Source organism: Bolinopsis microptera, chromosome 2, assembly GCF_026151205.1.
Source record: "Bolinopsis microptera isolate Bmic1 chromosome 2, MBARI_Bmic_1.0, whole genome shotgun sequence".
Lineage (NCBI taxonomy): Eukaryota > Metazoa > Ctenophora > Tentaculata > Lobata > Bolinopsidae > Bolinopsis > Bolinopsis microptera.
This window is the reverse complement of record NC_087073.1, coordinates 12,646,833-12,671,003: the sequence shown is the minus strand read 5'-3', so window position 1 is coordinate 12,671,003 and position 24,171 is coordinate 12,646,833. Positions and strand designations below refer to the sequence as shown.

General features: G+C 34.1%; 1 long non-coding RNA gene across 1 annotated transcript; it reads left to right on the top strand.

Annotated features, from left to right (window-relative positions):
* The first annotated feature begins 4,992 nt into the window (after positions 1 to 4,992).
* LOC134811928 (uncharacterized) lies at positions 4,993 to 5,437 on the top strand. The gene is made up of 2 exons (XR_010159875.1): positions 4,993 to 5,083; positions 5,252 to 5,437. It is a non-coding gene; the product is annotated as an uncharacterized LOC134811928 (long non-coding RNA).
* The last annotated feature ends 18,734 nt before the right edge of the window (positions 5,438 to 24,171 follow it).

Sequence of the window (24,171 nt, the reverse complement as noted above, 5' to 3'; positions counted from 1 at the left end):
GTTTTTATAACCTGTAATCAGGGTGATGCCGCAAATTTGATATTTCGGTCATTAGGGTTATACTGCTAACTGCACTAAAAGTTGACGCCAAATATGTCGTCAAATTTGAAATCGAGTTCTAAATATACGTAAGTATTGAATGCTGAGATAAGATACATTTTCTTGTGGATTGTATTAGTGATTAGCAGCTGGAAACGCTACAACTGGATTCGTGGATTTTGTGGGTTACAATTAATAAGATTTACAATGTTTCACAGCTAAAATACATGAATGTAATACGGTACTATTTCATATTTAAGATCATAAATTCTAAGGAACTAATTTACAATAATAATGTAAATCTTTTAATCTATCTATAGTTTTTAGCGAATGTAAACTGTATAGGGCCGAAGAGTACAAAATTTACATACATAAAACGTAAGCCAACATTATATAATGACCCTATTAGTAAATGATACAGCATACTACATCTAAATTTAAAAACAATAAATCTCAAAATAGAGATGTCGCTCTAACAAAAAAAGCGTATTATTTCATCACGAAAGAAAAGGTCCTCTGAGTCTGCAGAGCCATCGAGTGACAGCTGCATTTTCAGAGAGAATTCACTTCAATATCAAGCAAAATATAGATACATTTTAATGCGCATACTACAAGTATCGCTAAGTATCTTGGAGCGGTAATATTGAATAACATATATTTGAACTGCACTGTTTGAATAACGGTAAAACGGTTGCAGCATGAATAGTAATAGTAATAATTTAAAACTTATCTTCAGAGAGAATAAAAAGCTGTTCCAAAAGCACTCTTTTTTAGATCAAAATTCCGGTTGCTCAACAACAAAGATGTCCTAACAGAAAAATCGTGAACAAATAACAGCCATTACTTCAGCTAACAATATCCAATCTTAACGCCCCAGACTACCCTAGAGGTCAGATGATTTCAGTCGTTTCCTAACATGTCATTCCACATGGAATAGGATATTTCCGAACCACAGACATATTTTCCTGAGGCTTGGAGCAATCCTCCGCTGGGGTTATCTCAGTTTACACTACAACTAAAGTAGAATGGGACGTTATCATTCGGCTCTGACAAGAACAGACACCAACCCTCACATTTGCAACACTCCAATTCAAAACAAAACAAGATCAAAGTACATCCAAAAACGTTGAGGATACCTTCCATTTTATCGTGAAAACATTCTTTGCATATGTGCATAGTAGAAGTCTTAAGTATATCAAAGAATACATGCAAGCGTGTATAATACAGTTTCGTCTGTAATTGTATAGTTAGTGTGCAAGTTAGAGTTCTCCACACGCGGTCTGTGACGTCATAGCAATGCGTCACGTGGCGTGACGTCAAGGTAACCATGGCAATTCGTCACGGTAACCATGAATAACGCGTGATATTTGAGCTGATTATCCGAGGAGGTTAGTCATCATATCACGAGCGTTGTTCCTCAAGTCAGAGGCTTCTCCTATCAGCTCAACTGAAATGATACAGAGTTAGGCGGAGAGGTTAGTCAGAGACACTGCCGTACAAGGTCCGTAGGTTTGAGAAAGTGACCTTATCAAAACCGTTCATGAAATCGTTTTAGAAGTATTTATTGCTTTAAATCGATAGCTTCAAGCTTTCATCATTCAGCAATTAATAAATTTAAGGGTTGCTTTTGAAGTGCGTCACTGTGACGTCACCATGACCTTATCTTAAAATCTGAATAACATGAGATAAAATTAATAACTGAAATGGAAAGAAAGTCGCGGATTTCAAAAAATTAAAGTTCCATAATTTTTGGGACAAATCAAAAGTGTGTACACCCTCACTCATACGGCAACCATATTTTTCCGGACGTGTGGAATTTACCACATTATCTGTCGATCAATGATAAACTCACATCACCACCATTGTAACCATTGACTACTCAATTAGTGCCAACTCCCGGTTAATATTTAGTCGATAAAATTGATTGTTAAAGTAAGTAAATTAATTAAAGTAATATTCTTAAACATGAGCATAATGATAAATTGCACCATTTTTACTTACAAAAGTAAACTTCTCGCCATAATGACAAGAATGGGGTGTGAATCTTGGCATATAAGTATAAGTTATACTTATATGCCAAGATTATACTGTATAACTGTTGTTTCGGACAAAGGATAATATTATTAAATATGGAGGACTAAACTAGGATATGCGAATTTCGCTGGGAGAGTGCTATTTTATAAGTTTTCAACCGAACGCGAAGACAAAGAAGCAGAACTTGACGAAAAGTCTGATACTATAAAAGTCCCCATGCTCGCATCTCAATTCCAACAGTTATCTGTTGCGGAGGCCTACCGACAGTTGCGCCCGTTTCCCACACCTTAACAGGCCATTAACAGGTTCCCGATCAGTGACGTGATCTGATTCGCCATGTCAGATTCTCAAAACGTCAGTTGCACCCAAGACCCAAGTGCAGGTTAAGTTCGACTCCCAAAGTTGCACTTAAATATTTTTGTGTGTTCTTAAATCATGCAACTTAAGTTAAAAGACTCAGTTCGTGGATGACAAACGAAGCTAGGTGTACTTAAATTTGTACTTGAGTCATTTTTAATACACCATAAACTGTTCGTGGAAGACACCCACTATCCAGGATGCTACGTCTAAGCTCTGGCATAAAGCCAGAGACCCTCCTGCAACTTACAAGTTAAATAAATCTGCGAAATCTAAAAATAAATTTCGGATGAATACTATATTACAGTCCTCCCTGAAGAATGCATATATTCACTATTTTATCTCATATTATCCTCGATAACTAATTTTCCCTTTTATTTCCTGCACTATTCTTCGTAGCTTTGCGTCTATCGTGATGATCGTACGATTTTTGATAATAAATAAATTTACATCAAGTCTTGAAAATTATTCGAGAAGAATCTCGAATAATTTTCAAGACTTGATGTCAATTTATTATCGGAGAAAAAGACGATTTATGAAGGAGCAACCATATATTCTACCTACTACTCATTTGTCAAGATGTCCACTACATTATTTTGATCTACCACTTTGACTTATGTCCCTTAAGCGCTTTTAACTACCGTTCACTGAACCTTGACTGCGGCTTTGTTAACAAGGTTTGGCCGGTAGAGGGTCCGCAGTAGTCCCATTGGCATTACCTTAGTATTGCTGTACAACTACTACACAAGTTTACTTTTATTATAATTGGGGGATTTTAATATCGATTGGGCGCAACTGTCGTATCTGATTAAGCAGTTTTTTAATTGGTTTTGATTCGTCATCTTCCCATGGTAGCTAAATCTAGATTGGGCGCAACTGTCTTTATATTCGCACTCAGCCCTCATTTATTACCTTAGTTGTAGTGTACGTACGGAACGTTCATTAAAAATTTTCTGTACATGCGTTCACTAAAACTCATCACGTTCTGAACGTAGTGAATACATTGTGTGATCATTGACTCATGGCGACTAAGTCAGAAATATACTCTCTCGCGCGACGCGCGTAGAAGCATTTCTCGCCAACCGCCATGTTCTAGAACACAAATAGGATTGCCTCATTTTGTATCAGTCTGTAAAATTGATAATTATCAGTCTGATAAAATAACATAGATCAAAAATTGGCATACATTTTTATTTTTGATAATCACTGACGTTCACTAACGTTCAATAAAAAAAACCGGAACATGCGTTCAGTACGACAAAATCCACCGTTCACTACAACTAAGATTTATTATCTTTAAGTTCAACCAACTCATCTTTATTCATTTAACACCTTTTTTTTTGTTAATCGCTATGCAAGTTCTATACGCTAGGTATACTTGTAGTCTTGTAGGCACTATACTATTACTATGCCTATAGAATTAGACACAGCCTCTCTAAAATAAAACAACGGTCAAATCTTCAGAGAATTGGACCCTTATTTCCGGTCGGATAGGATACCCTCAAAAATGTTCCATCAGTTTTTAAGATAAAGATAAATCGATTTAAAAGAAAGGCGGGTATAAGACATCACACTGCACACGCACGTGGACCTCATCCTTCTTAGGCTCTTTCAGAAATCTACTTTTGGTACACAGTCCAGCCTGTCACATCGTGCTGGGAGCACTCCCAACATCCACACTGGATATTAGATTATTGAGCTAACAGTTCTACAGAAAACGTTTTGAATATTATAAATATCACCTTATTTTCTTATGAATATTGTAAAATATTGTTAACTCGCGATCAAAACGTGAGTTTTTTTAAAACAATCAGCAATGCGCGGAAGGAAGTAGAATGGTTCAGATATTTGTACGATCTCGTGAGGTATTTTTTCTGTTTCATTTCTCAGACCGTACCGTTTTTCTTTTAACTGATAAGGTTTGAACTGTATACTTTCCATGAAGTACTAGATCAACCCCATTTCCTAATCAGTAAAGTTAATAAAGTTAAAAGGAGTATTTTTAAGAAGCAGTTCCCTCTTCCGGAGAAGATTCGCCATATTTGAGCTCTATACAAAATTATAGAATTGAGTTTAAAAGCCACATACACGCAAAGGATAAAGCTAACTGGTCATGGGACCAAATGAGATAAGTAATCGGATTGGGCATCAGTTGTGCCTTCTCCGTTCTCGGGCCGGTAGTAAACGGAACATAATTATAGCAGCCGGTCACGTTGTTGTACTTTCTAGAAAAGATTACTTAAAAGTTTAACACTGCCCCTTATCAGTTGTCAGGAACATTTTCCTGGCCCATATAAAACATCGTGATTTTCGTAGGCTAGCATGCACGGCCATTTCTCTTCAAGAATTTATTTTTATTACATCATAAATCGGGGCGCGGTAAATCGGGGTTTTACTGTATTTCGTATTTCTTTCTGTTACTAAGTTTGAGCTTGTTTTAACAGGATTTATCCTAATAAAAACTTAGATTTGAATATTAATAAACCTTACTTTGTATTCATAATAGTACAAATTTATCCAACTTAATAAATAAAACTGATAAAACTGACAAATTTTATCTCTAGCTTAGAAGCAAAAATAAATATGGGTTGTAAATGTGGAAGCGGATGCAAATGCTCCAACTGCTGCAAATGTCCTAATGGCTGCAAATGCGGTAAGATATTACACCTTTTTAATTGTTATTACTTATTCATATTTTGAAAACTAATTATATGAACAGTTCAATCAAAGTGGATGTTTTTAGGAATCGCCCTTCTTCGGACTGTTCTCCGATAACATCCCTTAACACTCGAGTAACATTAATATTAACTAATATTTTCAGGAAAGAAATGCTGCCCATGCTGCAATTGCTCTTAAACAGATCGGAGAGAGATTATTGCTACGCACTGGACCTCTCATCATCCGACAAAGAGATCCTTAATCGAATAGACTCTTTTTTAGAGATCTTTATTTTTTTGAAAAATGGTCGTTGACTTAAGAATGTAGATTTGATTGACAAATCCTATAATTTGAGTTTTTCACTTCGTTTCTGATACAATAATTCGATGAATAGAATTTGGCACATAATTTCAAATCTTCTCAAATTCCAATAAAAACATAATGTCTGTAATAACGGGTCCATTAAACATGATAATATGTAAAAAATAAATAAAAGTGATAACAAACCAAGGGAAAGATGTTCGATGATAGCACTCCTTACAGTACACAGCGGAGGGTAGAGCAGCAGCAAGTCACTCAGCTTCTCCCCCTTATCTGCCAACTTAGCCTCCAACTTGTCACAAGTTTCCTGTCTGAACTGCTTTACTCGCTCGCTCTCGTCGTTCAATGTCTCGCATGCTGCGAACAGAGATGGTGAGAGCTACAATCTAGGCTATTTATATCTAACATCCCTACGGTATAGTAGTAGCTGTAAGGTTTAGGAGTAAATGGGTGGATCTTAAATCTAAAAAATCTGCCATTTATCCGTCCGCAGTACTCACCTTAAACCTGACAGCTGACAAGAAACATTTAATTCTGAGTGTGTTCCCGGATGAGGAGCACGCATATTTTAAGGAACAGAGAACTTTTAATTTCAATGATAGTACCTATTGGCTCGAGCTGGTAAGTCACTCTCTGATGTCAAACATATATCAGAGGCAATGGTTACATGCGCGCATGAGTATATTATTGAAATCAAAAATTATCCAGAGTAGATCAGTGGATCATGTAAGCTATCCAACTGAATATACATTATGATATTCTTCTTTGTTCAAAGACATTAGATATAGTGGGTATTGTATACTTTAGGTAACATTCATAAGAAAAACTTTGTTTGAAGATTTCAACGGGTCTGATAAAATTGTTAATTATTGCCACCAGATGGACGAATCTAAATGAAGTTTTCCCGCGGTTTGATTCCTCACCCTTGCAATGACACAGAACCTAATCTAAAATTGAAGGACACAATTAAAAAGGGATATGATTGGTACGGGTCCTGTTACATTGTATTGTCATCATTTAGACCAAATAAGGAAATTACAGCCATACATTACTTAATTTATCGCTTTTAACTTATTAAAACAAAATATCTCTTGCGAAATGATGTTACAATAACTAACTCAGGACACTATTTTAACCAATCATATTTGGCTAGCCCTACCATCATCATGGAAGTTGCCAATAAGTAAAATCCTTGTTTCCTACCAATATCATGAGCACTTGAGACTACTGTGGGGGCGACACGAGTTTATTTTTAAAGTGACAGTGATTTGAGTCATGTCACTTTCTCACGTGCCCGATTTATATTTCACAATAACCCTGCATTACATCATCACCGGTGGTTACCTTCATAATCCGAGGAGCTGTTTAGTAAGCTAATATCAAAGCCAACATAAAATGTAAATTTCTTTAAGTTACTAAGAACAATTCTTACAAGGATCGAAGAGGATAATAGCCATGAAAAGCTCCAGCTCCTCGTCGTTGGTGATCAGGGTCTGTAGAGGAGACACCAGCTTGTCCAGGATCAACTTTCCTACTTTCTGTACAACTTGCTGTAAGGTTAACATGTGTTAATTGAGAGAGGGGTAAGTTTGGAGGTAAGAAGACTGTAAGTCGTGGGATTAGTGGGATACATACGACCCCATAATTCCTTGAACAATGACCATGTAAAGCGAATTTAGAAGTTTTCTGACGAAAAACACTACAATGAATGAAATATCTATTTTTCTTTATACTAGGAAACAGGCTACCAGTTTATCTATTTCTGACGTCTCATTAGGTATCCATTAACTCTTCGCTTTAAATCTAGGCCAGGCTTCTTTGTTTTTAAACAAATTCTTCGCATTTCGGACTAATGAACCAACTAAAGTCAGCAAGTAAGTCAAGTTCCGAGGAACTTCTCTAATCAGCAGACATGCTATACTAGGTTTATTAATTCTTTAACAGATCATAAGCATAGCTCCTTAGTCCTTGGTAGTAATTTCTAATCCTATACTACATTTCTTGATTCTTTGCAAATCCTGGAATCAAGTTTCATTGAGTCAGTTTTATTATAAAGTACTGAGCGTACTAGTTTGATGTTTAGCCAATGACCAGAAGTCATTAAGATCATTAAATAAACTACTATATGGACACGTTCATTTGAGTTTGAGGATATTGGTAAATATAAGTGACCCTATTAAAAGGCACAGTGTAGTTGACTTTGTCACACTATGAAATTACACAAACCCTTGATGGTTAGGATAATCGTTTCATCCTCTAGGCTAACTTTGTCACTTAACGATATCTTAATCAGGTGATAAGATATCGCTTAAATACGGCCGGCACGGAAATGGTTACATTGTCACACTATAAACATGTGACGGAGTAAATATGGACCCCTTGCTGCCGTTTTTGACCAAATTTTTGGGTGTCCAGTTGATTGGATGGGTACATATGACCATTACCTACATATTTGACGACTTTTTTCGTTAGATGGTGCACTCAGGTTTACTCTGTCACACATTTAAGAAAACATGTGAAGAATGTTTAGGGCACCCTGATAAGCAATGCTGAGTAGTGTAGGTTTATTTGATGGCCTGGAAGTGCTAGGAATTGTTATTATATCATATAGTCGTAAGGAATTAAAACACAGAAGGCACAAACAAGTTTACTTTGTCACATAATCTTGATGATATCTGAACATGTGTGAAATTAAACAAATAATGATATACCAGCTTAAACCCCTTATATTACATACGGGGTTTAAGCTGGTATGTCAAGTTTTATAAATCAAGATTAAATATTTGGGGTAAATATGGTAGTGATATTTATGATGAATTTATTGAAATGTTTCAATCACCTAATATTATTTTGTAATTTGTATCGACATATATCGTTTTTCAGTTATATAAGTTACCTAATATCTATTAATTATTCTAGTATTTGTGATTAATTTGTATTGATTTATTATTTGTGACTTATAAATTAGTAACCATTATTTTACCGTCTAAAAAATTTTTTTTGTCAAAAATTAATTTTATGAAGGAGTAAGTTGACAAAAGATGCGCATTCGTATATTCATTTATTGCATGTTTAATTTTTTTTTTTTTTGTGTTTAATTTACGATTATTTGCATTTGAGATTCTGCGATTTAATTTATTTTGTTGATTGTAATGTTGTGATATTGCATAATTTATTGTAAATGTAATATATGTTTCAGAAAATTATGTAATGTAATGCGATGGAGGTTCTTTAAGCAGGCAATTCCAGTCCAAACCCTGGAAACATGACATAAAGGATTTGTTTTACTTGTTGCATGAAAAGCACTAATATTTAGTGATCTACTGTGGCTGTTTCTGCGCCCTGCTTGGTCAATGATAGCTTAGCTATCTTTTTTCTGCATGAAGTCGGAACAATCTTTTGATGATCATCAGAGTATAAATGATCCAGAATCTCTTGAAACCTTTAACATAGTACCATGTGATAGAAAATCATGCGTTACATGCTTAAACCGCCTTTCTTTTGACAACTTCTACACTAATAGCACTACAAACTCTACTTTCCTCATTGACTTTAATGGATCATGTCAAACGAAGAATTGCATCTACTTGATAAAATGCTTGCATAAAGATTGTAAATATCAATACATTGGGCACACGATCAATTCAATTGCTTCTAGAATAAGCCAACATAAATCTACTATAAAACGTGGTGGAGGCTGCAAAATACTTCGTGATCACTTCACTAAAATTCATAGCACTGAAAACATGGCTATCATGCCGATTAAACTCTTACCTAATAATACTACATTGAAAGAAAGAGAAGACATTGAAGAAGCTTGTATGTTGCAGTTAAATACAGTTTTCCCATATGGTCTCAACGTTCGTGTTAAAAAGAAGAACATACTAGATGCCTGCAATATTGTGATGAACTCTAAAACAACGATTTATAGTCAGTTCGATATAGTTAAAATAAATAGACATTCACGTGGAGGTAGATTCATTAGTAATATAGTAAGTGAAAGACAAGAATTTGATATCGATGTATTTTATGAAGATTTGCTGGATGATGATAATATGATTGATATGCATGATATTCGTACTAATCTATGTAATCTTAAAAAGAAACAACTTAAGTTAGTATATATTAAAGCTATATCTTATATTAATAATTTTAATAGTAGTATAACGACATATAGATTTCATAAAATTCTCTTAGTTAAAGATTTATCATGGTTTTACCTTACAAGAATGGGTTTAGCGTGTAAGAATAATAGTAAATCAAATTCTTTTATTGTAGTTAATTATGTTAATAAATTTGTCGAGTATATTGATTTTCGAAAGATATTTAAAATGGAACAAGTTACTAAAGCTGCACCATTCAAGTCAAAGTATCATCAGCAACCTACATTGTCCTACAAATACCCTCCAACAATCAGATCTAAAGTACTTAACTACAAAAAAGTATATAATGAAGCTAACATTGACTCAGAAACATTGAAATGTAATTGTGCATCAAGTCGTTATACAGACCCTACTCATAAACATGTCATTACAGGAGAGCTATCAATGATCAGTAATGATAAACTTCGTAATCTCCTAATGAAGGGATTAAATTATAGAGACCAAGCTAAACCATGTACTGAAAAAGCTTTAAAATCAGTAAAGACGGCACTCAAAAGCTATTGCGATAAATTGTCTAATTTATGGCATAAACCTATAGAAGAGTTTCAAGAGTGGAAAACACTAATCATAGAGCAAGTGAAAATTCAACTGCAAGGAGCTAAACCATATCCCTATTATTCAGTATTATCAGATGTTGAAGTCTTAGCAGATTTAGATGAGCTTCATAAAGATTTTGTATTGGTTCCTACCGATAAAGCCAAAAATAATATTACTATTGTTTGTAAAAAGTTCTATATTAGTATGATTGAAAAGGAATTATCATCGAATACATTTACTAAAGTTAATCGTTCAGAAGATGATATAATTAATGAGCATAAAGCATTCTTACTTAAACATCGTATTAAATTTGATGAAGATAATAGCAAATTACCTTATTTATATATTACACCAAAACAGCATAAAAAGCCAGTCGGAGTTAGATATATAACGTCTGGTAGTGGAAGTAGTTTACAACAATTATCAGTCTATCTTAGCATTTGTATTAAATCTATGCTTCACTCAGCTAAAAATAAATCTATATATGATAATAAATTTCACGTTAGAAATGATTATTTTGTTATTGATAATAATGAGCCTATCTTAGATTTTCTTAATTATGATAATACCCAGAAAGGTTTAAAGTCTGTCAGTACTTATGATTTTTCAACTTTATATACATCTATTCCTCATATTCAATTGAAGGATAATCTTCGTATGTTTGTAGAAAGAGTATTTGATTTTAAAGATAAGTCTTATATTAGGGTAAGGCACGTAATTTTGTCAGGGTACCTAATTTTGTCATTTTGCTCTGAAAAACTGCCTCGGCTCGGAATTTCAGCTTGAAAGAAAAGGTTTGTGTATAAAAATAAAGCTTAGACTTTGCTGAAACTGCTCCTACAAAGTTTAAGTTTCTAGCTCTTTTGCATCTGTGTCAAAAATGAAGGCGAAACTGTTAACCCGAAAAATAAATAAGATCCTTAAGGTTTTCTTAAGGAATTTTCAAAATTTTGATTTATTGCTATTTCAAAAGTAATTGAGCTAGCTTCATGCCATTGCATATTTCAAATATCTTCTACAGCAGAAGTATACGTACAAATTTTCAAGTCTCTAGCGCAATTATTGTTCAAGTTACAGAGGGTGACAAAATTAGGTTCGATTTTGCCAAAAGTACCTAATTTTGTCAAAAAAATCGACCTTTCTCAAATTTCTTGTAAATCACAGATTGTGTTGAAAATGGCCTTATTCAACTATTCTGAAGTTTTTTTGCCCATAGGATATGTATAAGGCACTTATAATAGCATAACACTTATAATAGCATATTTTCGCCGAGGTGGATAATCTGATTTTTTCAATCTAAAATGACTAAAAAAATATTTTATGAAATTACTAAGCAAGTGATCTATCTACAGACATGAAAATTTCAACCTAGACCTAGAACCAATCGTTTTTCAAGATACCAGTGGTTTCAGGGGCATTTGGGGGCTATTTTCTAAGATTAGATACCCAAAAAGTGTCATCTTTTCATCAAGCTACAAAACTATGAAAACATCATATCTTTGGGATTTTTGAGGTCAATGTTGGTAAAAAAGCGCTCGAATGATGCATCCAGGTAGTCTAAAATACCGAGAAACGGTTACTTTTTGCACAATCTTCAAGTGACAAAATTAGGTTCGGGGTGACAAAATTAAGTAAAGTCACCTAATTTTGTCATTTTTTCAAAATAATTTTTTTGAACATCTTCAACCCCAGCAATTTCGATCATTTTTGTGTTAGAACTTGCCTAGACTGTCTACTATAACATGGTGGAGGTTTCATCTAAATCGGAATTTCAGACGAGGTTAAAACCCATGGTTTATATCAGGCAGTCGGAAAATTGCCAAAAAATGACAAAATTATGTGCTTTACCCTATTCCTAATCTTTATACTAAGAAGGCCTATTTCTCTGATAATGTTAGTAAAAATAAAGTTCATTTTTCTAAAGATACACTTTTGGAATGTCTTAATTATTTGATTGATAATTCTTATGTTACTTATCAGGGTCAAATTTATAGACAAGTTATTGGAATACCAATGGGTACCAATGCAGCACCACAAATAGCTAATGTTTATTTACATGTTTACGAATATAAATATATTAAACTTTTGATAGAACAAGGGGATACAGAAAATCTAAAAAGATTAAAAGACACATTTCGTTATCAAGATGATTTGATAGTTTTTAATGATTTCAATTTATTACAGAATGTATTAGAAGATATTTATCCTAAGGAAATGATAGTAAATAATACTAATATTTCGGCTCGTAAATGTTGCTATCTAGACTTAAACATTAGTATTTATCAAGGAAAGTTTAGAGTGACGTTATATGATAAAAGAAAAGATTATAATTTTAAAGTTATATCTTATCCTTTTTTGGATGGAAACGTTCCAAATAATTTGTCTTATGGAATATTTATTTCTCAATTAGTACGATTAGCCAGAATTAATTCGACACTTAAGGGTTTCAAAAATTGTGTTACCGAACTTTTAGGTAAATTGGTTGCGCAAGGATTTAAGTTAGCTGCTTTGCGCAACAAGTTTGTCAAGTTTTATAAATCAAGATTAAATATTTGGGGTAAATATGGTAGTGATATTTATGATGAATTTATTGAAATGTTTCAATCACCTAATATTATTTTGTAATTTGTATCGACATATATCGTTTTTCAGTTATATAAGTTACCTAATATCTATTAATTATTCTAGTATTTGTGATTAATTTGTATTGATTTATTATTTGTGACTTATAAATTAGTAACCATTATTTTACCGTCTAAAAAATTTTTTTTTTGTCAAAAATTAATTTTATGAAGGAGTAAGTTGACAAAAGATGCGCATTCGTATATTCATTTATTGCATGTTTAATTTTTTTTTTTTTTTTTTTTTTTTTGTGTTTAATTTACGATTATTTGCATTTGAGATTCTGCGATTTAATAGTCAGTTCGATATAGTTAAAATAAATAGACATTCACGTGGAGGTAGATTCATTAGTAATATAGTAAGTGAAAGACAAGAATTTGATATCGATGTATTTTATGAAGATTTGCTGGATGATGATAATATGATTGATATGCATGATATTCGTACTAATCTATGTAATCTTAAAAAGAAACAACTTAAGTTAGTATATATTAAAGCTATATCTTATATTAATAATTTTAATAGTAGTATAACGACATATAGATTTCATAAAATTCTCTTAGTTAAAGATTTATCATGGTTTTACCTTACAAGAATGGGTTTAGCGTGTAAGAATAATAGTAAATCAAATTCTTTTATTGTAGTTAATTATGTTAATAAATTTGTCGAGTATATTGATTTTCGAAAGATATTTAAAATGGAACAAGTTACTAAAGCTGCACCATTCAAGTCAAAGTATCATCAGCAACCTACATTGTCCTACAAATACCCTCCAACAATCAGATCTAAAGTACTTAACTACAAAAAAGTATATAATGAAGCTAACATTGACTCAGAAACATTGAAATGTAATTGTGCATCAAGTCGTTATACAGACCCTACTCATAAACATGTCATTACAGGAGAGCTATCAATGATCAGTAATGATAAACTTCGTAATCTCCTAATGAAGGGATTAAATTATAGAGACCAAGCTAAACCATGTACTGAAAAAGCTTTAAAATCAGTAAAGACGGCACTCAAAAGCTATTGCGATAAATTGTCTAATTTATGGCATAAACCTATAGAAGAGTTTCAAGAGTGGAAAACACTAATCATAGAGCAAGTGAAAATTCAACTGCAAGGAGCTAAACCATATCCCTATTATTCAGTATTATCAGATGTTGAAGTCTTAGCAGATTTAGATGAGCTTCATAAAGATTTTGTATTGGTTCCTACCGATAAAGCCAAAAATAATATTACTATTGTTTGTAAAAAGTTCTATATTAGTATGATTGAAAAGGAATTATCATCGAATACATTTACTAAAGTTAATCGTTCAGAAGATGATATAATTAATGAGCATAAAGCATTCTTACTTAAACATCGTATTAAATTTGATGAAGATAATAGCAAATTACCTTATTTATATATTACACCAAAACAGCATAAAAAGCCAGTCGGAGTTAGATATATAACGTCTGGTAGTGGAAGTAGTTTACAACAATTATCAGTCTATCTTAGCATTTGTATTAAATCTATGCTTCACTCAGCTAAAAATAAATCTATATATGATAATAAATTTCACGTTAGAAATGATTATTTTGTTATTGATAATAATGAGCCTATCTTAGATTTTCTTAATTATGATAATACCCAGAAAGGTTTAAAGTCTGTCAGTACTTATGATTTTTCAACTTTATATACATCTATTCCTCATATTCAATTGAAGGATAATCTTCGTATGTTTGTAGAAAGAGTATTTGATTTTAAAGATAAGTCTTATATTATTCCTAATCTTTATACTAAGAAGGCCTATTTCTCTGATAATGTTAGTAAAAATAAAGTTCATTTTTCTAAAGATACACTTTTGGAATGTCTTAATTATTTGATTGATAATTCTTATGTTACTTATCAGGGTCAAATTTATAGACAAGTTATTGGAATACCAATGGGTACCAATGCAGCACCACAAATAGCTAATGTTTATTTACATGTTTACGAATATAAATATATTAAACTTTTGATAGAACAAGGGGATACAGAAAATCTAAAAAGATTAAAAGACACATTTCGTTATCAAGATGATTTGATAGTTTTTAATGATTTCAATTTATTACAGAATGTATTAGAAGATATTTATCCTAAGGAAATGATAGTAAATAATACTAATATTTCGGCTCGTAAATGTTGCTATCTAGACTTAAACATTAGTATTTATCAAGGAAAGTTTAGAGTGACGTTATATGATAAAAGAAAAGATTATAATTTTAAAGTTATATCTTATCCTTTTTTGGATGGAAACGTTCCAAATAATTTGTCTTATGGAATATTTATTTCTCAATTAGTACGATTAGCCAGAATTAATTCGACACTTAAGGGTTTCAAAAATTGTGTTACCGAACTTTTAGGTAAATTGGTTGCGCAAGGATTTAAGTTAGCTGCTTTGCGCAACAAGTTTGTCAAGTTTTATAAATCAAGATTAAATATTTGGGGTAAATATGGTAGTGATATTTATGATGAATTTATTGAAATGTTTCAATCACCTAATATTATTTTGTAATTTGTATCGACATATATCGTTTTTCAGTTATATAAGTTACCTAATATCTATTAATTATTCTAGTATTTGTGATTAATTTGTATTGATTTATTATTTGTGACTTATAAATTAGTAACCATTATTTTACCGTCTAAAAAATTTTTTTTTTGTCAAAAATTAATTTTATGAAGGAGTAAGTTGACAAAAGATGCGCATTCGTATATTCATTTATTGCATGTTTAATTTTTTTTTTTTTTTTTTTTTTTTTTGTGTTTAATTTACGATTATTTGCATTTGAGATTCTGCGATTTAATTTATTTTGTTGATTGTAATGTTGTGATATTGCATAATTTATTGTAAATGTAATATATGTTTCAGAAAATTATGTAATGTAATGCGATGGAGGTTCTTTAAGCAGGCAATTCCAGTCCAAACCCTGGAAACATGACATAAAGGATTTGTTTTACTTGTTGCATGAAAAGCACTAATACTATGGATCAAACAACACTGCTAGTACCACGCACCAGTCACATAAATCATTATCGGGTGGCAATATGTTAACAGTGTCACAATTAAACTACCGCAACATGGTCAAAAATAGGGTAATTTCGTCACAACAAAATTATTATAACTCTGTTAGCTCCTTGCTGGCAAAATAACTAGTTCATTGATGATAAAGTTACATAGTATTCTAATAGAAGTATAGCTCTTCAAAATAGGGGCAAGACATGTTTACTTTGTCACATCAGCATTTTTCTTTTTAGGAACATTTTTCTTTTTAGGAACATTTTTCTTTTTAGGAACATTTTTCTTTTTGATAATATTGTGCGAACTGCAATAGCGTAGAGTGCAGTTGGGTTTCAAGTTTTGTCGAGATGGCCATGTGGCCATAATCCTATTATTATTATTATAAAGGGTCTCAATAAGAGGTCTCGACTGCCTAGGCGTCAGACCTTGGCAGTCGGTAGTTTTCCTCTGGCCCGGGATCAGCTGACCCTAGGGACCAGAGGATAAAGGTGTAGAAACTATATGTATCTACAAAACTTTCAAGGTTGTTTTTACAAGAGACAGGGCTTGCTGCGCAAGGGAAGAAAAGCGGGAGAAACACTCACAAATTATACAAATAAATATTATAAAACATAGCAAAAAGAAATTCAAACAATCCTAAACTACTACAAATGTTTATTACATACTACAATGTGATACATGATAATTATATGCTGTATAGACAAGAAACAGGGCTTGCAGGGCAAGAGATTGATCAAAGGGACTAGTCACAGAGTGTAATATACAGTGATTCAGCAAGAACCCATTGCTGAATCTGGCACACAAAATACCACAATCAATACAAAAATATACAATATTATATCAAACAATATGTTTATACAAGAATCAGGGCTTGCAGAGCAAGAGAAGAAAAATAAGAGAAAACTACCATCAACTGTATATACCGTAGTCCATCAGATAGGTAATCATTACTAATACACAAATCAGCAGGGCTAACAACAATATAAAATCCATAATAAATACTCAATCTACCCAATATACGAGTTAAAAATTGTATAAACAAGAGACAGGGCTTGCATAGCAAGGGAAGAAAAATAAGAGGACCAGGTAAAAAGTGTTTATTAGAGTACCCAGTGAAAATTAAACTAAAAAAAAAGAGTATTTACAGTGTATTATACACTCAAATATATTATATGTCTAAGACCATCCTGAGAATCCTGGCTGATCCAAGCAGAGCTGTCTTCTGGAGATTAGAGATGCTCAGATTGCAGTGGACTGCGTCGAGGTGTTTACGAAAGTTTATGGTGATAGTTCCTAATGCGCCTATCACCACAGGGACGATTGTGACCTTTCGTAAATTCCAGTTCTTCTTAATTTCTCTTTTCAGGTCTTGATATTTCAGAATCTTTTCTTGTTCTCTATCCAAGATCCGGGTATCTCCTGGGACTGCAACGTCAATGATGGTTGCTGCGTTGGTTACCTTGTCTACCAGGAGGAGATCGGGTCTACAGTGTTCGATAACGTGGTCCGACTGGACATGGAAGTCCCACAATATCTTGACTTGTCCGTTCTCCAGCACCTTCTCTGCCCGGTGTTCGTACCACCTTTTACTGCGTGGGAAGCCGTATTCCTTGCACAGACTCCAGTGCAATGCGGCAGCTACTTTGTCATGCCGACACTTATATTCTGTCTGTGAAAGTTTTGGGCACCCATTCAGTATGTGGTCTATTGTCTCGTAATGATTTCTGCAGAGTCTGCAGAGGGGAGAAGAGCCAGGTGTTTTGTCAATCCTGTGCTTCACGTAATTAGTCCTAAGTGCTTGGTCTTGGGCTGCTATCAACAATCCTTCTGTCTCCTTCTTCAAATCTTGTTGGGTGAGCCAGTTCCAAGAGGTTAACGGGTCTGCTGTACCCATCATCTGCCTTGGGAACTGTCCGTGCATCACTTTAGCAGTCCATTTCTCCTTGCGGATTTCCTCGCGTTGTGTTCGGTCAATATCTTTCTCTATCTCTTCACCCAAGAGTATCTTGTCTTTGACAAAGTAGTCCTTCAGAGCAATCAGTTCTGGGTCTCTACTTCTCACCACATAAGTAGTGAGTGCATTCTCCTCTCTCTTAACGACTTCCTCTATACTATGTAGCCCACGGCCACCCAGTTGACGGCTGACGTATAACCGATCAACATCTCCTTGGGGGTGGTGAGCTCCATGTATCCTCATCAGTTTCCGGGTCTTGACATCTAAGGCTTTGGTCTCCCCAGCATTCCATGAGAGAATTCCAGCTCCATATCTTATCACAGGTACAGCCCAGGTGTTAATCGCTTGTATACTATTCCTGCCATGAAGCTGGGATTTCAAAACCTTTTTAACTCTTCTGATATACTCTTTTGTAACCAGTGCTTTCATCTCTTTGTGTAGTATATCATTAGCTTCTAGTATTCCGAGATACTTATAGCCGTCGTCCTCCAACTCATGGATCTGTTCACCTGTGGGTAGGGAGATGCCTTCAAAAGCGGCTCTTGCTCCCTTCTTCACCTTCACCACGGCACATTTCTCTAGCCCAAATTCCATTTTTATGTCACTGCTGAACTCTGCTGTGGTATTAACCAGTGTGTGCATTTCGTCTTCACTCTTTATTATTATTATTATTATTATCAGTTATTATAAGAGTTAGGTAATCGTCATCAGATTAACAGATCTTTTTCGTAGTTTGAATCGATTAATATAGTATAGGCAATAAAGCATCCTATGCCAATTTTAACACACTATCTTGATATTTTTGGGGCAGGGAAAGTTAATTTTGTCACATTTTCAGCGTCTTTGACAAATTAATCTAAAATTGTTAAACTTGAGCCCTGATGTTCTAGACAATATTCTACCAATCGTTTCTGAAAGAATGCTGAATTCTAATAGAGTTATAGATCTTCAAAATAGGGGCAAGACATGTTTACTTTGTCACATCAGTTACTATTAGAGTTAGGTAATCGTCATCAGATTAACAGATCTTTTTCGTAGTTTGGATTGATTTATATAGGTAATAAAGCAGCCTATGCTAATTTTTACACACTATCTTGAAATTGTTGGGGCAGGAAAAGTCAATTTTGTCACATTTTTAGTGATTTTGACAAATTTAACCTAAAATTGTTAAACTTGAGCTCTGATGTTCTGGACAATATTCTACCGATTTTTGTCTGAAATCTAGGTAAACTATAGGTAAAAATATAATATTAATCATAAGCTAAAATGTACTAATCTTTGTATTCTAAATGGGGAAAAGAAGAAACATTGTCAGTCAGTCGAGAAAATTGTCAGTCAGGCTATATGGCAGCTTTGTAGATGTTGTGACAATGCTAGTAGTGGTCCCAGGCTTGCGACTGGAATTGCGGTGTTAAATCGATTTAACGGTATACCAACGATCCACCTCCCACTTGTTGTTTGGTACTTAGCATTAATAGTGTTAGCTGTAGCCATTTATAGCAAAGAATGTTGAATGCTAATAGAGTCATAGAATATACAGATCTTCAAATAGGGGCAAGACATGTTTACTTTGTCACATCAGTTATTATAAGAGTTATTATAAGAGACTATTTCATTCTATAATCATTATTTTTAACCTATTTACGATTTCGTATCATTTTTTGTGACAATGTAAACACTGATCTTAACTTGCATCAACTACATTGTCATCAAAGTTTTCCCGCCTTTCAAACCAAAATCAGATATAAATAATTCGCCCAAAATTTAAAATTCCAAATAATGTGACGGAATTTACCTCATTTCCCAATAACCAAGTGCCTTTTTAGCTAACTATTCGAAACAACATATTTTAGGGCTTTGATTGGTAGATCAACCATCAAATAATGAGTTAAAAGGTTTTTGAGGACATCTCATAGTAGAATAGAGGTATGGTATTCTGAGTGTGACAAAGTTACCCAAATATTGCCTTGTAACCGTTCGATCCGTGCCCTTTAACCAATGTTGTATCATAATTGTTAGATTGACCTAATCTACTATATTTCAGACCAAGGAATGATAATTAGACAACTGCAGTTAACTAAGTCACACAAAATGTGACATTTAAACCATTATAGTGCCTAACAACAATAGATTTTCTTTCTGAGCAGTGCATATGGGAGTATGGGTTACGTGGCTAATGTTCAGAACTTCTGAACGTGCTAGGTTAATAGATGTCAAAATTAAGCCACTATCGTCGAAAACGCTATCATTTTTGTTTACCAATATCCTCAAACTCAAATGAACGTGTCCATATAAGGTTATTAAATAAACTACTATTATATTACATAGTTACCAGTCCTATACCCATTAGATAAAAACAGAATTAAATGATAAATAAAGGTAGTTTACCAAAAGGGAGAGGGTTGTTCACATATTACGTAGCCTACATATTTTTTGCTATTTTATACCCATTTTATACTAATGGGAATGAATTGTAAAAGGTTGTTTGCTATCTTTCTAAATTTACCTCCTTCCCCATCATTAGTTAACGGATCATTAAATCATGGTTTTAAATTGTCACAACACTATACGCTGCATAACATACACTTGCACTTTAATATTAATCATTATTTGGTCGGACAGCATATCCACGATACTTCTACATTAATTATGTTATTAATCACATGATCAATCCTGTAATATTACCTCAGAAGAGCCCGAGTCGCTCGGGTTGTAGCAGCTCTTTACACCATCCTGGATCTGCTTAGCACTGGCTTTGCTGGACTTGAAGGCGAACTTGAGTAGGAGAAGGAGGGTGATGGAGTTGGTGAACAGAGCCTTCCTTACCTCACCCGATAGGGACTGGAAATATACAACTGTTTTAGAAAGTAGTGAATACGTAATCAGAGGGTTACCTTGATCATATGGTTTAGAGACGGTTTAGAGTCGGTTTACATTTTTAAAACGATTCCTATTTCCCACCTGGAAAGATTCAAGGTTTGTAGCCCACTGATGGAGCTCGGTAAGCTGCTTCTTACCGCTGTTAACAATCTTTCCACTATCAATATGTGTGATGGTTGGAGGAAATTGTTGAGGGGACATAAACTGAAATGGTAATGTCCATTTTTGAATATTTCGCTCTAACATCTAAATATGTTTAGATATTAGAACATTATTTTATAAGAGTAGTATTAATATCATAGCAGTTTTCGAAGGAAAAGGGAAACATGCGCATAAAGCAAACCCCAACTTTTTTTGGAAAAAAACAAAATCCCGCTTTTTTGTAAATGAAACTCTCTCCAATTTTTTTTTTTCAAAACAAAACCCCAATTTTTTTGGCAAAAAGGCAAAAAAAAAAGAAATTGTAAAGTGAAAAACGTGTGAGTTTTTTCATCCAGTTCAAACGATGGTACAGCCCTACCCTCACTGACTCGAGATGTGACGCAGCTACTCCCCCATATTTACCTTTATCCTTACCTCGTTCGAAACCGAGTACTGCCCATCAACATACTCTTCAGGCCAGCGCGGCACCAGCGGGTGCACGCGCACCGTCTCAACCTTGCCATCCTCAGTACGTAGCGTCCTCAGCTCCGTACGCTGCAATTAGTCTGTGTAACACCCATTTTGGGGGCCCATTATGGAAATTAAGCCATGTAACAATTACTCACAATCTCAGTGGTTTTTACCGCAGTTGTGTTCGTGTTCGTGATATTATCACAGAAGTATAATCTGGTAAAAGAGAGAAAGAATGATTGAGGTTAAATGGAATAAATGCGTCGTTTCTTGTGTCTAATCTTGTGAATCTTCGAAAAAAAAACAATCATCAAAATTACCAGGCAGCAAATTGTAGTTAAACTTACAATGTAGAAGACAATAATTGGGAGATTTTCAACCCTTGTTTTATGGTTAGTTTGAGAAATAAATTTGTAAAATCACAGCTTTACAACAAAAAGTGTACAATAATCGCGAAGATAAATCAGCATAGAGCGTGTAACTCTGCGTAAGAAAGAATGAATGATGTTAAATGGAGTAAATGTCTCGTCTCTTAAAATAATTCAAGATGACGAGACAAATTTTACAAATTCAGAGGCTTAACCACATACAAATCGGAGCTTTATCGGAAGATCAAACAACCATAATTACTTGCAAAGGCGGAGGAGTCTAAATAACGCCTTACCTTTTCATCATCCACAGAGTAGATATCAGATCGTCTGCGATAGCTAACCATGTTTCCGTAAGACTCTGAAATAGGGATCACTCAGGAAAATGGGACACGCAAAAGAAAATAGTGACAGGTAAGGTCAATAACCAGGGCACTGCGTCTTAGCACTGCGCCCGTAATGTGACGTAACACAAAGTTATTAATGATGGGGCTATCAACTTGTGACAATCTCCAAACGCAGTGTTGTTGCGCCGTGCTTTAAGAGAAAAGTATGCCCTGGCAGGGGCTTTATGTGTTTACTTGAGTGTGAGAGAGAAGGAGAACTCCTGACTGGAGAAAAAAGCTGGCAAGTGACACCCCAAAATGTACTCAAGATCTGGTATCTCAGCCTCGGCCTCCCAATAATGACAATTAATCAACGCTTCTCGACAAAGACGAGTACAGCACAATTGGCTGACTGGTTACTGACCCCGCTCAACATTCTTCTTTAATGGCTAAATGAGGGAAACTTGGCCGTGACTAGACCTTCAAAATCCACTAAATCTACGTTCGAAGCACGGAGCGATATGAACATGAATGATTAAAGTGGAACTCATATGCAATGAGGTGTCTCAGTTCAAATGGCCAGGGTTTGAGAACATTTTCATATTGGACAGCCCCGAGCACGAGATGTAGCTTTATATGTACATTCGAAACGTGCTGAGTCGTTTATCACGAGCAATAACAGGTTTTTAATTTCATGTCTTAGACGATACGTATGGTCGGATCATGTCTACAGCAGCAACTGTGCATCATTTATATACGAATAATTTGGTAATAAGGATCAAAAAGAAAATTATACTTCGGGTCTTATATTAGCTTTGGAAGCCACTGAACTGGCATGTTTGCCCTTGCATGCAGTGCTGAACAGTGAACTTAAAATTTATGTCATTTTTTGTAGAGTATTTCTGTAGTCACCACCCTTACCGTCAGTTTCACTTACACTTGATTATGCACATAAATTTGTACGTTTCAAAGCAACATGCCAAAAGCTGTATCATAATCATGACCGTAGAAATTGTAACTAAGGCTGAGATTTTAGCAGATAAATCGAAGCAACTATAAAAATAGAATATCAGTTTACATACCCTGACAGTGAGAAATGAGAGCGCAATCTACTCCATGTACGAAATGAGGATACGAAATGATGATACGTGATGCAACAAAATATATGTGAGAGAGATATTGTGATTTAATACTTCCCAATATACTATAGTAATATTTAACTGTAGACAATGAAACTTTTTTGTCGAATACAAAGAGGCTGAGGCATGTAACCATGGTAACGTCTATAATAATCAGGTTTATTGAATCCAACATGGGAATAGGCTGTTTAATCTTGAAGGAGACCTTTATATGAGATTAGACTCTTTTAGAGTTAATAAAATATAGTCTGCAGAAATAGTTTTCATAGGAGTCCTATGAGGCTGTTTTAAAGGCACCCTAACGGTAACTGGTAAGCTAAGTTTGACTACAGTTCATGATTACCGTCGATAAACTCCAGCTCATGTTATCAAATACACTGATTTGACATTTTGAATATATCTGTTATTACCATACATCACAGCAAAAATAAACTTGGAACGTCTCTAATCAGATAACATTGTGTATCCGAGCATTTTTAGGGTCATAAACTTGAGTACTGTGCAAATACTTTGCAAGAGGGCTAGATAACCTTTTCCAGACAAAACTAAACATCATTGTAGTTTTTAAATGTATCTACCAGGACGATGTGATGATATGTTGAAAATAATGATTCATAAATAGTCTCCATTCTTTAAAAGTTCCATGAAGCCAACATCAATTATTACCTGCGTTTAATTACAATGTTTAGTTTTCCGTGTAATCAACAAACCGAGCAATCTGGAGCTGATTATAGTAAACCGGCGGACAACTAAACTTCAAACACAAAAGTAATACTACCAAAGTAAAATATATGCGCTGGAGATTGAGCCCATCATGAATTATCAGTGAGTGTATATTTTAGGTTACACCGCTTTTGGATTATTTCCTAGTTTAGGTTTAAGCGGCTCTGGTTATAAAGTATGTCTGATGATATGCTTATACTCGTCCTGGGCACTAAAGAGAGTTGAGTACTCTGTCGATATGTGTTAACCTACAAGGTTCAAGGAAATCCTGATATCACCGAATAGCATACTTTTACTTAGATGTTGGGTATATAAAAGTTTTTTTGGAGCATTTTCTGTTGAAATTAAGGCTTGTATTTGAAACGGTGTTATTTGTGAGTATTGGTTTG